General features: G+C 42.6%; 1 protein-coding gene across 12 annotated transcripts in view; it reads right to left on the reverse strand.

The window, feature by feature from the left end:
• kcnq1.2 (potassium voltage-gated channel, KQT-like subfamily, member 1.2) overlaps nt 1-17730 on the reverse strand; it is a 192670-nt gene that overhangs the window by 79903 nt on the left and 95037 nt on the right. The gene's annotated exons all lie outside the window — the stretch shown is intronic.

Here is a 17730-nt window from a genome sequence, read left to right on the forward strand (position 1 = left end):
TAAACTGTATACCTAAAATCCGAAATTGTTACTTGTTTTGTTGTAGCTAATACAAAAAAGAACAGTAAAGGCAAACACGACAGTGTGCTGTGAGATCCAGCAGATGGCGCTGTGGTGAAAAAAGCTTGTTAATGTCTTTTGTCATTTATTATTAAAAACAGTAGCTTAATAGGGGTTATATGCAACCAACTTTGCATTTGGTAAAACAGGACAAAGCACTTCCTTCCGGTTCAATTAACAGACAGAAGACTTATGGCAGGAGACCAGGACAAAACACCTGTAGGAATATTAAACATCTACAATGTCTTTCGTTTGTCTTTGAGAGCTACCAAAGATGACCATATGTGATGTTTAGGCTTCGTTCGTGTTTCAATATATCACATCATATACTGGATGTGTGAACAAATCATACATTATACGTGTTTAACTTTTGTCCAAAAACACCAACCATAAAAAAAAACAGTTTTTTTTAGCTAGTTCAGATTCAAACCGTCACGTCATCAGCCCGTACTTATGCTAGTTATCGCAGTATGCACAGGAATTCAGCTAACCTGTTTTCTGGGTTTGGTCACGTGACGTTACACAGGCTAATTGTTTTCTTTATGGTTTCATACAAAGCCTTTGGGAAAGAAATTGTTAGCAAGAACAAAAGCATATCAAACATTGAGAGGTGGTCTGAAATTATCCTCCTAAGCTGTTGGTGCAGCACAGTTACTTCCCACATGGAAAGACAAGAGTACAGAAGATTGGCCGAATCGCCAACATCCATGTCATGCCTTGACATGTGCATTTCAATTTTAAATACGACATCTCCCAAATGGATTTGTAGCCTTGTGTAAAGTGAACTCGAGGAAAAACAGGCCAGGTTTGCATTGAAAGGCTCCCTAAAAGCATGTCCGCTGGTCTCATAGCAGCACATCTGTGTCAACACAAAGGCACAAGAAAAAAAAAAGCCCACTGGTATGGAGTTAAATGCTGGAGCAGAAACCGCTAGATGCAAACAACACACACACACGCAAGTCATCCTCGCATACTGTAGTTAAAGTGTATGGCATGCACTTGTGTGTTTGTTTTCTCTTCTGAGCCCAGAGTGTGACAGCTGCATGTTTGCATGATTTGTGCAGCCTGCGAAGAGTAAATAGAAGCCCGGGATGGAACATTTTGTTGACCGTGTGGCTTGCGCTCATCTGAGCAATTTAAAACACCCAAAGCAAGCACACAAAATACAAGACTTCAATTCGCATTAGTCATCAAATCGTCACGTGAACGGGGGAAACAGTTACAGCTGCATTATGCGATCATGCAAAATCGCGATATTTGAGGGGACATCATAACAGCTTATTCCAAAAGCAGAAGCAGCAAGACTTTTGGGTCCATGGCACAAGTTTTTTCGAAGGATCCTCTCAAAATCCTGACACCAAGTCACCATAAACCATGTGTAGCCATAAATGCCGAAGGATTTTTCAACAAGAAAGTTGGAACGTTACAATAACAACATTTCAAGAGAAATCAAACATAAGTTGCAATGTTATGAGAATCAAGTCATATTTTTCCAAGTTAAAGTCGTATTTTTATGATATTAAGGTCAAAGTTAAAGGAGGGAGGAAAGTCATATTTTAACAAATGTATTTCAAAAATACAACTTCATTGTCATAATATTCCCCATTTTATTCCACATCTAAGGTTTGACAATAAACTGGTAGTGTCAATGAACAGTTTGAGGCCTCTTTTTGAAAGATTATTGACTATTTATATATGCCAAACTGCCGCTTGTTGTGAAGTGAGTGGTGTCACCTGCCGCCATACAGCACTCTTATGTCAAGTTTGGGCTGGCAAGTCAAAGCAAAAACTCAGCCAATCGACGGATCGTGTCTACAAAACCTCGGAAATCAGGTCACTTGTATCTCAAGGCACCACTGTATTATTGTAAGCCACTGTAACATTATGCCCCCTCCTGGAAGCCGTCACCTTATCGTAGTGGAGGGGTTTGTGTGTCCCAATGATCCTAGGAGCTAAGTTGTCTGGGGCTTCACAGCCCTGGTAGGGTCAATCATGGCAAACAGGTGCTAGGTGAGGGACCAGACAAATCACGGCTAAAAAACCCCTATGATGAATACTATTAATGGATCTAAGTTTCCCTTGCCCGTACGCGGGTCACCGGGGCCCCCCTCTGGAGCCAGGCCTGGAGGTGGTGCTCGAAGGCGAGCGCCTGGCGGCCGGGCCTGCACCCATGGGGCCCAGCCGGGCACAGCGCAAAAGGGTAACGTGGGTCCCCCTTCCCATGGGCTCACCACCTGTGGGAGGGGCCATAGGGGTCGGGTGCAGTGCGAGCTGGGCGTTGGCCGAAGGCAGGGACCTTGGCGATCCGATCCCCGGCTACAGAAGATGGCTCTAGGGACATGGAATGTCACCTCTCTGACAGGGAAGGAGCCCGAGCTGGTGTGTGAGGTCGAGAAGTTCCAACTAGGTATAGTCGGACTCGCCTCCACACACAACTTGGGCTCTGGTACCAGTCCTCTCGAGAGGGGTTGGACTCTCTCCCACTCTGGAGTTACCCACGGTGATAGGCGCCGAGCAGGTGTGGGTATACTTATTGATCCCCGGCTTGCCCCCTGTACGTTGGGGTTCACCCCAGTGGACGAGACGATAGCCTCCCTCCGCCTTCGGATGGGGGGACGGGTCCTGACTGTTGTTTGTGCCTATGCACCAAACAGCAGTTCAGAGTACCACCGTTTTTGGAGTCCTTGGAGGTGGTGCTGGAGTGCGCTCCCACTGTGGACTCTATCGTTCTGCTGGGGGACTTCAATGCTCACGAGGGCAATGACAGTGAGACCTGCAAGGTTGTGATTTGGAGGAACGGCCCCCTGATCAGAACCCCAGCGGTGTTCTGTTATTGGACTTCTGTGCTCCTCACGGATTGTCCATAACGAACACCATGTTCAAGCATAAGGGTGTCCACACGTGCACTTGGCTCCAGGAAACCCTAGGTCGCAGTTCAATGATCGACTTTGTGGTCGTGTCATCGGACTTGCGGCCGCATGTCTTGGACACTCGGGTGAAGAGAGGGGCGGAGCTGTCAACTGATCACCACCTGGTGGTGAGTTGGCTCTGATGGTGGGGGAAGATGCCGGTCCGACATGGCAGGCCCAAACGTACCATATTTTCACGACCATAAGGCGCACCGTATTAAAAGGCCCAGTCTCAGTTACAGGATCTATTTCTGTATTTAACACATACATAAGGCGCACCGTATTATTGGGCGCTGGGGAATCGCAATTCACATGGCAGTACGTATAATGAATTTGCCCCCCCGGTTGCACGCTGGGTGCTCATTGGTCATTCGCCGAAGATTCAGAAGTGAGTGACAGAACGCTTCAGCAGTTCAGTTTCCGCTCCCAGCCGACTCGGTTGCCTGGCGGCGGGTGGCGGCCAGGATAAAAGAACGATTCATTTCATAAACTGATTCAGTTCAGTTCGTTCACTAAAAAGATTCGTTCTTCTGAACGAAACGTTCGCGAACGAACCAACACTAGAAAGCTTGCTCGCTCTCTTCTGCGTCCATAGTGATCTGAGACAAACGCAGGAGAGCCCAGCGCTGAACCTTCACCAACCTTATTGTTTGACTTTGAATTTTCGAATAAATTGTTAAACTTTTCATCCGGCCTAAATTATTGAAGTATTACATTGGCCAGAATAAAAGAACCGGCCAATAGAGGTTTGCATGGTCGGGAGGCTAAACCCGGACTAAGACTTTCTTCTCTTTTCGCTAACCTCTAACAAAATATATACATGAATAGTTTTTGATTTTACGGCACTCAACTAAATACAGTATATTAAATATTGCAAAAAAAAAGTGTATTTATTAAATATAATCCTGCTTTTAAAAACAAACTTCAATGAAAACGTTATACAAAAGTAGGCCAAAATAAATAATATCAATGCATAAAAATGCTGCTGACTATTCTTGCTGCTTTTTGTTCACATCAAATGTATAGTGTTTGTTTATTTATTCAAGCAGTTTTTCATTGACATCTGAATACATAGTATCTTTTTTTTTATACACATAAATTCTGCTGATGTGTCGCTGCTGATCAAATTCACATCTGTACCTATAGTATCTATAGTATTCATGTATAGTTTACCATTCACGTCTGCATATCTAATGTTAACTATCATTTACAGTTGCCAAATGCACTGCTGCTATTAATTCTTATTGTTTGGTGTCTTAAATTTGTAGGCTTTTTGCCTTATTGATATTATTGTGGTCTATTTTGTTAACGTGACTCCGGAATTTACCCAATGCGGGATGATTAAACGCTTATTCCGTTCTATCCTACTATGCCAAAAAGTGGCTTGTTTCCGAGCGGGAGTTTGCGACGCAAGAGCCCTCTGCGTCACTGCTGTTACACTCCACTTGAGCGGCCCTCAAACAGTAAATGAATGACTCCATTCTTGTGTGCGAGCCCATGCTTTTGTATGTCATAGAGCTGGGGGAGGGGGGGGGGGGGGTAATCCATGTTGCACTCCAGCTATGTGCCAGCTCAGGCAGGCACACCCACATGTATACACTTACACACACAGCCACACACACAAACCCTCCCACTGCCCAAACACAAGTCTTTGTGGAGTCACCAAGTGCGTCTGAGGTCTTAATTAGGCGGCGGGGCAACAAAAGGACTTAAGAGACAATACTTTGACATGGGAGCATAAAACATGAACATCAAAGTGTGTACGCTGCTGCTGTCTATGAACATCAAAGTGTGTACGCTGCTGCTGTCTTTTTTCCTGCCCTGGTTACATAGGAGGAAATGCACACAAACAATAGCAAACATGAAAAGAATGAGGCCCTCTCTACTTTTGGGGAAAGAAAATTACCGCCCCCCTTCAAGCCTTCTCCACCGCCACGACAACCCTGTTTGCTCTCCTTCACCGATGATGTTTTTTTTTCAGTTGGTCAGAGACTAATTGGGAGAGAAAACACATGAAGGAAGAAGAAATCCTCCTCCTCCTCCTCCCGTTTCCTGTGTTTGACGTTGATGCACACAAATGTTCAATAGCCCAAAGTGAATAAAATAGAACCGTGGCTCTCAAAATTTTTAACACGAAGTACAACCATCATGACCAACAATAAAATAGAATAACGTAGTACCTGTACATAGACGTTTTGTCTCGCAGTATAGATGTTCACTTCAACAATACTTCCGTATCACTGTTCACTGGATAGAAACCGAATACTATACTGTCGCAGTAGATGTGAATGTGAACAAAAAGCAGCAGAAAAATATAGTGGCATTGTATGTGAGGACTATACAGTACATGGATCAACAAAACTAGATCAAAATTGTGCAGCGGAAACATTACAACACAAGAGGTGTCCTGGCTGGTCCACCATTACTACAGAGATGAAGGAAGTGGGCTGTGATAAACCAACAAACACAGCGACTTTAATACACTTCCCCTTTGTCCGCTGCTGTTTGGGCTGCTCCCAGCTGGATGAGCCCTGGATTAAAGGCCACTTCCTTCACTCTTAATCAACTGCAAGTTGCTGTGAGTCAAGAGGCGGTCTTGTCCATCACCTCACTCCCCCCACCCCCCATTCCCCCACACTGGAGCCATGAATACTTTTGAGATTGCCACTTTGGAGATCGCACAGTTGTCAATGTCCCCCCCCCCCAGCCACCATCAAAACCTACAGCCCCAGTTGGCGGGAGATCATCAAATATCCTGTGCTTCCAATATCTTTGAAGTCAGGCGGCCTTCGACATCAATGTACTAGTAGTAGTGCTGTTGTTGCGTGGATGTGTGTGTGTTTGTAGGGGGGAGATAAGCTTTATGGCTTGTGCTTTGGTCATCAAAGAGATGTGCTCTCCTTCTGTTCTCCCCCAAAACAGACATCCCTTTATCACATCTCGCGGGGATAAGATGACTACGCTCTTTCAGAGACGTTTGATCTCAAAAAGTCACGGCATGCCAGAAGGGTGGCGTGGTATGAATCGTAACAGCACACGGGCAGTGTACTAATGCCGTAATCGTCACAAAATCCCATTCACCCTCGGACTACGATGCACTTCATAGTCAGAAATATATCTCAACGCAAGGACCGTGCTGTGTTCTCCATCCGTATGAGTTCATCTTTTCTTCTAGTGCATATTTTTGTATTGTAATACTAACATGTATTGATTTAGTTTAATGTTTTTTTTTTCTTTTACAGCTATGCATATTTTCTATCATTGCATGAGTTATTCCACAATTGGAATTCATTTTCTGTCTCCCTCCCATGAAATTTCAAATAATCCATGCACCAAAAATGTGTAAATTATAGTTGCCTTTAAACAAAATGTAGCTATAGCTGTAGTAAGTCATTCCTAAATGTTGTTTAAAATAACAAATAGCTTTTGAGCACCTCCTGAAATGGCTTTTGTCTCGTCCCTCCCTCCCTCTTAAAGAGCAACTATACGTTTTACATCATCTACACTATATGCCTTCCTTGCAATTGTCAGAACATTTGGTTTTATCACAGTCAGAGTTTAAATAGTAGTAATAGTAGTTGTGTAGGAAACAGAAAAAAGAGAGCAGAAACTACATCAAGCTTATTGCTCTGACCATGGGTAGAGACCTAATGTAAGTCCTCACTTCTGTTTTTCATATTTCTTTCAATGTTTCAGCCTTAATGGAATGCGCCACTCAAACCAACACAACCTTGTTACTCAAATTACCAGAAAAAGACATATTATTATATGTATATTAATACATATTAATAAGGTTTAGCTAGGTTAAGCGGTAAGAGAAAATGACTAGTTAGCATAGCAGCTAAAACAGCTAGCATTCACTCTGGAGCAAAACATGTTTTGCAACTCTGTTATTGTAATTAAGGTAAGTTAGTTTTCAAATAAAATGTTACTTTATTTACTTGTAAATGATTTATTTTAGGCTATTTTTTTTTAAATAGGATTTTCAAGTGTCTGAGTTTCTGTGACAGGGCTATACCAAACACAGCAAAATATATAATATGACAAATAAAAGTACTTTTGATGGTTGAGCTGAATGAATCAATTATAACAAAACAAACAAACAAAATGAAATAAATGGTCCATTTTTCAAAAATGCCTAATAGTCCTTCAATTGTGGAAGGACCAATGTACCACTTGTAGGACTGCATAAGTAGACAAGACATTGTTGTTGACAGGAGGTTTCTCCTGAACCGGGAAGTGCCTAAATCTGGCTTGTGACGCAACAGTTGTTTTATATGGCTGTACAATGGGCGACATGTAATTTAACTGCTGGAGGGGACTGATGGAAGTACCTGTGTGTTGATCTGTTCATTGGTGGTTGCACTGAATGACATCTTCACCCCTCAAACATGTCATTACATCGCATCTCTGTCTCACACTTCAGAAGAATGCCACAAATGAGACAAACACTGTGGACGTGTTGTCGCCCTGAGACGTGCCACGTCTGTGTTCCTAATTCATGTTTAATGACCATGCTTCGTGTCGCAGCCTGCCATTACCGGCGAGGATCAGAAACAGTTTGTTCCCCTGCCACGCCAGCATAATAATTGGAGAGGAGCGCAATTCTAACAAGTCCACTAATGACGACTGAACTCCTCTTAACATGCACATTGTAAATGTGCAGGTTAGTCCAGAGTATTAAGAACAGACAGGTAGAGCGGTACCTTGACTTACAAGTGTCCCGACTTCTGAGTTTTTCGAGTTAACATGCTTGCTTCAAGCTTTTTATTACCACGTCCAGTTGAAGTTCACTGTAAAACTAAACATAAAGCAAAGATAATTATATGTTGCGTGTTTAACTAAACTACAAACCTTTGTCTTGCGAAAGTCGGCTAGCTTAATGCGCAAAATGCCATTTAATGATATTGCAGTACCTGAAAACCTTTAAACAATTCATATTGGAACACAAATGGTGCAGCAACACATACAGACAGAGCGCACATATGTATGCAATATACTGCCCCCTGATGGTCAAAATAAGAAGCAGCCGAATAATGTCCAATGAATTAAAGCAAAAAATGTCATATACTGCCCTGCAGTTCCATTATTGGAGCCGGGAGGGCGCTGTGTGTCCTCTCTCTCCCCCCTCCCCTCTCTGTTTTCTGCACCTGTCTTCAATCAGCCTCATCACCACCGGTGCATATAAGCCTGCCTGTTCCCGGAAATTGTATTGTAGTATTGCAGCCTCTCCTAGCGGTACCACGGCCCACCGTACTCATGTAAGCTACTCAACTCCTCGTTCCCTTGTTAACTCTTGTGTCTCCTCGTTCCCAGTGTTCCTGACCCACGTCATTCCTGCCAGCCCCCTGTCCTGTCCACTGCCTGCCACCTGTCCACGCCACCGCCTGCCAACACATCCAGGACCACCTCCATAACCTTTGCTCAAAAAACTGTTCATCATTTTACATCAGCCTCTGCCTGCTCTTGGGTTCAGCTACTTCCCACACCTGACAAAAAAGTTGCAAAAGCTGTTTAATTCTTTACTTTCCATTCAATTATTATCTTCCATACGCTATATTCCATCCATCCATTTTCTGAGCCGCTTCTCCTCACAAGGGTCGCGGGAGTGCTGGAGCCTATCCCAGCAGTCATCGGGCAGGAGGCGGGGTACACCCTGAACTGTTTGCCAGTCAATCGCAGGGCACATAGAAACACACAACCATTCGCACTCACATTCACACTTACGGGCAATTTAGAATCTTCAATTAACCTACCATCTATATTATTATTATTATTATTATTACCCTATATTATCTATTATGTTATTACCCTATATTATCTATTATGATATTACTTTGTTTTTATGCAGTGCACTATAATACATTGCAATCTTATTTTTTAAAAGTTACGAAAACGTGTAGTTTTTTTTCGGGGGTGGGGGTCGGGGGGGGGGGGCTTGTTACGTATTAATGGCATTTCCATTCATTTCAAAGGAGAATGTTGATTTGAGATTGATTTGCGTTATGACATTTATAAGTCAAGGTACCAATGTATAGCGGTGGGAAAATGGCCTGAACGATGCATGTATTGCGACACAGATCCCTTGAGTACTCCACTGAGGACCGTCACATGGTGGGGGTAGCCTTTTAGTGACCATCCGGATTCTGTGTCCGGGGGTTAATGTTCCGGGCCTCGGGCTTGGCCACAAGAGGAGGACGTGGCTAGAACTGCTCTTCAAAGTCGTTCTAATGAGAGACTTGCACACATTTGGGCTTAATGGCTCCTCTTAGAGTAAACGTGTGGCCTGAGGCGCAGTTGTCATTTGGGAACGCATGTTGTTCAATTTACTTGATATGGTGAAATGCAGCTATACTATTAAGTAATGTACAGAAATTATCCATTCATTTTCCAAGATGAAATTTTTGTTCAGTAAACTTATGCCACTTTTTCAAGAATAAAACTGTTCCCATGTGTCTTACTAAAACATGTGACATGTTTTCGGTCAAAATATTCCAAGGGTTAAGAATTATGGGAGGCTGCCAAGGCTCATCCCACTCTCCCTCTACTGTGGGGTGCGCTGTATTGTGGTTCACCTATCGTGGCCCCCGACATTGCAGATTCTTTTGTGGAACATTACTACTAGAAATCAACGGTTTATAGCTATCATTTAAAAAAAAAAATAGGGTTTTACTGTAAACTAACTTAGTGCAATGCCCTCGCATGTGAGAGAGGAGAGCCATAGTTGCTGGTGCACTTTTCAGCCATTTGCTGAATACCAGTGCTTTGCCCATAATTGGACGCTTTGCTTTCTAAACAGACTCCATGTAGCCAAAAGTAATGTGCCGGACCACACCCAAAAACACATAGCAAGTGCTCCTTGAACAATGCGGCCACTGTACGCCAGCCAGAAAACCAGAACTGACACCTGTGCTGCACCAGTTGTAAGATAGACCCCCCTTTGTCCAACAGTTACGCTGTCTCGGGACTTTCAGTTCTTCCTGTTATGGAATCTAATTATTCCACTCTTTGACGGGCCACATTTACAAATAACTGACAAAAAAACACGTACTAAAGCCAAGTTGAACAATACAATCCGGGAAAATGGTCCACCTCCATAGGAAGTAATGGAAACAGAAAGAATCAGTTCTAAACTGAAGCCATCATAAAACTGATAACACATAACTTTCCAGGCAGTGCTTTAAGTAATGGTTTGTAAAACGGGTGCAAGTGTAAACAGAAGCTAATCATAGAACCAATTATTCATGTCTTCAAGGGTATCATTGATGGCGACGGTGAGGAATTACAACAATATTTCCATGACTTGCCATTGGTACACTACTGTTGTATTCACTTGGAAGAAGTAAAAGAAAAATCTTTAAGATGGCAGATGATGATAATCGATTAATTGATTTTTTATCAATTGCGTATATACTGTACTGGTAATTAACAGTGTAGGCAACTCAAATTGACCTATTCTAACTCTGAGTATATAATATAGCCATAGTTTTATTTATTATTAAGCTATTATCATGCTTCCGTTGTGTAGCAGAAATACACATACAGGCTTGGGTAGAGTCTAGAACTACAAATCTGGAGGGCTAAGACTGCATACTCCTGTTCCAAGACGCGTGAAAAACGTGATTGCGTAAATAAGCGCAAACGTGGCGTGAATGAAAACAATTACTAAGCCTCTGATTGGACACCCCACACATACGACTGGTTCAACATTTGAGATCGAGCGCAGGTCCCCGACCTTTTCGCTTGACGGACCGGTTTCATGCGAAGCAGTATTTTGATGGGGCAGCATAGAAAGAAACAAAAACAAATTATTAAAAATACAACTCACCATTATGCTGAATGTACTTGTTGTGATTAGTGAGAGCGCTGTGCTTGTTTCCCTTCAACGAGCCGGTCCCATCTTGGGGTCATGAGAGACAATGGCACCCGAAGTGTATTACTTGTGTACAGTACTCCGTAATTTTGTTTTTGGTCACAGTCATTGCAGAAATTCCTGCTTTGAAAAGATATTTTGGAAATGGAAGCAAGGTAGTCAGTGCTTTTTTTTGTCCGTTTTGAAGTCTTCATTGCCTCATTTGCGAGCCTGTCAAAGCACATGAGCAAAGTGGGCTTGGTGCGTGAGGATCAGTTGGATTGCTGATATTGTCTCTTGCAGCTTTCTTTTTCTTGGAAGTTGGAGGCTTTCTGCATCACCTTTTGGTTTTAACTTATTTTTGCTAGCTTGTGGGCTTACTTTTTGTATACAGTACAGTGGTGCCTTCAGAGTTTTTCAAGATACGAGCCGTCGTTCGGCCGATTTTTTGCTTTGACTTGCAAGCAAAAATTTGACATATGACCTCAAGTCAACTCACTTCACAAACAACCCACAGTTTGACTTCAAGCCGTTTACTGCCACGCCTTGTTGAAATTTACTGTCAAACTAAACATCAAACAAAGATAATTTGATGTTGTGTATTGATGGAAACTGCCATAGACAGTATTAATGTAGACAGAGAACAATACTCGCAGACAAACATTACTGATTCAGTTATGAAACTAACTCTTCTTTGTATGTTTCTCTGTCTATATTACACTGCCCCCAGTTTGCCAAGTGCACACAGCACAGTCCATTGAATTGAAGGAAAAGATGTGGGAAAACTGGTTTAATTCTTTACATTCAATTTAATTATATCATTCATTACTGTATGTTTTTATAAAGTACAATATTATGGAGTACTTTTTTCTGATTTGAAAAAAACATTACATTTGATGTTTTTTCAGCACAGTGAACGAATGGTTAGCACATCTGCCTCACAGTTCAGAGGACCGGGGTTCAAATCCCAGCCCCGGCTGTGTGGAGTTTGCATGTTCTCCCCGTGCCTGTGTGGGTTCTCTCCAGGTACTCCGATTTCCTCCCACATCCCAAAAACATGCAGGGTAGGTTAATTGAAGACTCTAAATTGCCCGTAGGTGTGAATGTGAGTGTGAATGGTTGTTTGTTTTCAACGTGTATATGTGCCCTGCGATTGGCTGGCGACCAGTTCAGGGTGTCCCCCGCCTCTCGCCCAGAGATAGCTGGGATAGGCTCCAGCACGCCCGCGACCGTAGTGAGGAGAAGCGGAACGGAAGATGAATGAAATACATTTGATTTGATTGCATTTTTGGTTTGTTTTCTAGGAGGCTAATGGAATAGGCATAGTTTAATGGCATTTCCATTTATTTCAATGTGGAAAAGATTTGAGTTACAAGTATTTTGTGTTATGAGAAGGTTTATTTACACTCGTATCTCAAGGCAACACTGTACATCTTATCACGTGACCGAAACGACTGGTTTAGTTTACAGGGGCAGATGAGGATGCACTTGATTTTCAAAATAAAGTTCTTTCAGATTCCTATGATCAATAACATTTTCTGGTCCAGTCTCTTTGTACGGCCCGGTTCGAAATGGCCCACCGACCGGCCCTGTGGTTGAGCACTGCTGAACTAGCTAGCGTGTTCGGGTGTGCATGATCATGAAGGAGGACGAGGGGGAGGGCGATTTGGGTCCTTCTTCTCGACTGCATGGGGGAGGAATTGGAAGGATTTATCATTCATGGCCTAATAGGATTTGTTGCTGTTTAGCAGGATTAGGCATGTTCGAGAAAGAATCTATTTATTGCTGCCATTGGCGGTGGGGTGGTGGTGGGGTTCCCCACGCATAGAGAGCTTTTTTTTTTTTTTTTTTTAAGTCGGGGGTGTAGCCTGGACCTTTTAATTTGTCCCTCTTCCCTGCCCAAGTAATTTTCTAGGATAACCCCTCACACTAAGGCCCCTCAGTCGCCATTTTTGGATTAAATTGGCCGTTTCTCTTTCATACCGCTTCAATAATCCGAGCACATGCTTGGTCATGCCAACACGCACGGATGGCCATTCGTGGCTAGGACAACTCCCCATTGCACTTCGGAGAGGGGGTAAGGGCGGTGGGGGTCAAGGGCCTGCCAGTGGTGCTGGTCACGGAACAGCCCGTGTTCAGACTGACTTAACCGCAGACGAAAGACTTGAGCAGGATAATTTAACGTGGTGGCTTTGCTTGACAAGCCAACAAGGTTTACATGATGAAATTGTGTTTGTTTGCAGCCAAGCATTCATCTTCCATTCATGTGTGGTTCACGCTTCAGCGGGGGAGGGGCTGGCTGACATTTAATTCAGCTCTTTAATTAGGCTTTGCGACAATGGTCAGCCTCTTTGTACCCGCTTTCCACTATGGGGGGCCGGCATGGCTTATGATTACTTCTTGTCACGTCAAGGCTTAAAGGCAACCGACTGAAGCGATATATATCATGGCTCATTTATTGTGCACCACGAACATTTAGCCTAACAGTTCTAGGTAGTTGGTAATACAAATGTGAATTAAAAAGATGAATTTATTGTGGGTGTATGGAAGGGTTAGCGTTGGAAAACTAGGCAAAAACAACATAGATAGGATAGATTTAGGGAAAACTGGACATTTGCAAATTCTGCTCAAACTGATTAATATATAAATATATGTATTTTTTTTACGATTACCAGTATTCTATTGAACATCCATTATTTTTTTTATATTCGATGAAAATAACTTCTTCTAAGTGGCACTTATAAATAAACCAAAGTGATTCACAGTTTAAAAATGGCTAATGAACGACATCCCTTATAGTGTGTTGTCCTTTGATTTAGTTTTTTGGGGGATTATTTACACAGTGATTATAAAGCAAGATAATGAGGAAATGCACTTAATTCCCTAATTGCTTTAATTCTCACAGTGGTAAATAGATGACCTCATAGGCTACATGATTAGGTATGCTGGCACAAGCATATCAAGAATGCAGCCTTTCTACAGTTTTTGTTTATTCTCATTAATTCCTAAAATGAATGTACAGTGGTCCCATATACAAGGCAGAGTAGGAGTGTTATGCACTTAAACATGGTTCTCTTTATTTAAACTCATAATCCAAATCTTAAAATAAAGTCAGTTGTCATAATAGTGATGGTGTTAGCGAATAGCTGCGAATGGCTGTCAAAAAAATTTGAATAGATGAATGGCGAACCACATGTAGGTGGGGCTTCACTGTATTTTCTTCCTATTGGGGGGCAAACGAGGTGTCTATTTTGGAGGTGCATTAATTTATTTAAATAAAAACGGAACTACGATTAATTGACACGCGGCATCTGTTGGAGTTAAGGTCACTATCGTTACCAATCAACGTTAACAGCTTTTGTCACTGAACTCTTCGCATCTTGTCTTTAAACGCCACGAGGACTTCAGCTTTACAGATGCCAAATGTGATTTGAAGTCGGTGCGCAACACATGGTGGTGCTCAAAGAGCTGCGTTTGGAAGCTCATGGAACATCTATGCAGAGCCGTATAACTGGATGCTTGTTCTCATAGGCCAGTCGTTTGAGGGCAGATTATCAAGGCACGGCTTGCCTGGAACACATTGTGCGAGTGGTAACAGTGAGAGAGGGGCTTTGAGAGGCTAGCGTGACCGACTAATAGAATCACTTAGTGTACTTGGATGACAACAGGGTGAGATGGATGGAGCTCTGCATCTGTCAGAACTGCTGACTCAGCTTTACCCAAGTGTGTGTGTGTGGTGCATGTGTTGCTACAGGTTTGTATCGGCATCTCAAAACTGGCATATGCATGCAAGCGCTGGCCGTAGCCCAACAAGTAGGGGGTGTGGGTGGTGGACACACAGAGCTCTAGTCTATCAGTGCGTGTGAACAAAATGATGAGTGAGCATGTTGTTTTTCGGATACTCCTCCCCTTGGGTGCCATCTCATTTAAGGGCTGCCTCGTGTAAGCCCAACAAAACCCCCATCCCCTCTTGATTTCTACATTCAAATCCATTCAACACAAAATAATTTCTTTTTTTTGTGTGTGTGTGCATCCATCCATTCTTTTTAATCTTCTTGTCCTCATTAGAGTAGAGGGTGAGCTGAAGCCAGTCCCAGCTGACTTTGGGCAAGAGGCGGGGTGGATCCAGAACTGGTCACTAGACAATCCCCCAGCATGTGCACAACACAAGTCACAATTCATTTGCGGCACGTTTACATTTTTAAAACTGGACTTGAGATCTAAAACATGGGCACAGAAATCTTCCATTTTGGTGAAGTTGACCTCACCTTTTGTCAAAGGGTCGATGGACTCACTAATTAGAACATCTCCATTGTGTCTTGATCCAAATGGGTATTTCAATGCATGAGAAAATCCAGACGATAACGCCCAAGACGGCTCGAACCTTGTGGAGCCGAGTTATTCAAGTTTTATGACATGCAAGTCATCAAACTTTAGTACCATGCTCCGCTTACATGCAAGGGGAGAAAATTTGGTCTTGTATACAAGGCTCAAAGTTTGCCTTTGAAGCACTGCTACAAAATGCCTAAATGACCATGAAATCTAAGCAAAATGGAGGACTCCCTGTTTCTTTTCAAAAATGGCTTCTTCAGACTGATCAAGTCTCATGTGATGAAGTGAAACTGGCTCGAAGGGAGAAATCTTTGAAAAAATAAAATAGTAAAGTTGAAGAAAACTCAGAAGAAGAGCGAGAGTGGGAGAAGTGATAAGCAGAGGAGGAGGACATGCGGAAACAGGGCTTGACTTTAGCTTTTTGGGACACCTGCCACATTGGCTACCGGTTTCCCAGAGTTAAGGGCCACTCAGCATTTGAACAAGTCACATTTTTATATTGTATAAACTGTAAGTATATCCCCAACCGAAACTAGTGGCTACTATTTAGTGGCTAGTGGGAGTGGCAGTGCTACCCACCACTGTTGAATTTTCCTTCATTGTTTTTTTTTTTACATATACAAAGCAAATCACATAAGATATAAAAGTAAAAAGCAGTAGATTTTGTCCTTTGAAAGAAGGACAAAAACAACCTCTAGCTGTTTCGTTTGGCGGGTGTTATTGTCAAGTCGTGTGCGGAAAGCGAGAAAGAGAGGGAACGAAAAGGGGGTGTAAGGGCGACAGCTGTGTCTCCTCTCGGCAAACGCGTGCATAGACTTAATCAACGATGTCGGCCCGCCAACATTTCCACATTACTCTGTGACAGTTCTGACAGAGCGAGGGGGAAGAGGAAGCCCGCCCACTCAAACCAAAACTTTATCTTCTTCATGTCAAATCCTCCTCCTCTTCCTCTCTGACTTTTACTGACCCCAAGAGCATCTTTTGGGATGTACAGTAGTACACACAAACTCTGCAGCAAAGTAAAGGAATACTACTCACGCCACAGGCTGAATTGTCATTGTGAATTGTCTTCTTTTTCAAGTGTAAAAGAAGTTACCACTGTTATTCAACAGTCACCTAAACTTTGATTGATAAAAGTGATGCATGGTGATGCTGGTGTCTTACTGCTTTGAATGAGAGAGAGTCTGCTTCGTAACATCCTGTGATAATAATAATTCGTCATCTCTCAAAACCACTTTTGGAATGAGAAGCGTTGCAAAAAAACTAGAAAAATCAATGCGTTCATCTTTTGACACTGGCTAAACTGAACTGCGATAGACGATGTATTGGGGGAACAAAGAAGGATACATCATGGTATTGAAAAGGTAAAACTTGTAGTAAAACAAAATAATGGCGATAGGATCCATTTGTGACATTCTGACAATAAACGACGATACTGTCATGATACAGCAATAATCAATGCATTGGGGGAAGGAAACAATATTAATATTGTTTGTTAACAATGTTAATATGATTGTAATAATATATTATTTTATTACGTTTCATGTAGTTTAAAGACGGATTGACTGGTGGAATGTAATGTGGTCTCTATGCGGCATTGCCATAGTAACACAGTGTACGTGGACCTTTTGGTTTCGAATGTGGTGGGCCTCATACCTCATTCGAAACCAAAACGCAAGACAAACTGAAACGGCTGCGGATGCTCACGGCAATCAAACAACGGTTGAGTCATCAACACCTACAGGCGACTCATACTCCTTTCATAACATATTTTCAACACGTTTAACAGCGTAACTCCCATCGACATGAATCACCCGCACAAGACGCCCGGCTCCCGCCCAGATGTCGCGTCACAATCTTTCGCTTTCACACTGCACATCTCCTCACAATAGCTCTCCTGTTCTTTCTCTGTTTCGCTGTAGGGTGGCTAAATGGGTGCAGGCCCCAAATGGGGTGAATGTCATTTAAAAGGCAAAGTAAGGTACAGTACATCGAGCACAAACAAAATAGCCTAAATGCATGTGGTGCACTATAAGAGTCGCAATATCAATGAACAGTGGACCACCGCTATTCACAGGGGATTGGGACCGGGCCCAACCACAAATAGCGAAAACCTTTGGCGCCCATTATAATTGCATTGATTATTGTTTTTTAAAACCCCCCAAATTCTTGAATAAGTGGGGATATGCCACGAATAAACATTGTGGGGGTTGGTTTCCCCCTAAACAAAGAAACAAAAGAAAGAAAAAAGGAAAATATTAGAAAAAAAACTGAAAAACGATATTAAAATTCGCTTTATTTATTTTTTTAATCCACAAACAACACAAACAGAATCTGCAGGTGTCGCACCGCAAAAATGTGGGGGTCCGCTCTACAGAAACTCCTGCTCCGCCCTCGCGATGAACAAAATCACCTATTTTGTTTTCTGTGGAACCAATTCCCAGCTACTTGCTGAAAAGCTGGCCTGGTTACATTTTTTTGTGCTCTTTTTGAAGATGCAGAAGATGCCGTCAAAGCCCTTGTCTTAATAGGAAAGTAGTACAGTAATTGGTGTCAAAGAAGTGTGTAAAAAGTAAT

The sequence above is a fragment of the Phyllopteryx taeniolatus genome, chromosome 5 (genome assembly GCF_024500385.1).
Source record: "Phyllopteryx taeniolatus isolate TA_2022b chromosome 5, UOR_Ptae_1.2, whole genome shotgun sequence".
NCBI lineage: Eukaryota > Metazoa > Chordata > Actinopteri > Syngnathiformes > Syngnathidae > Phyllopteryx > Phyllopteryx taeniolatus.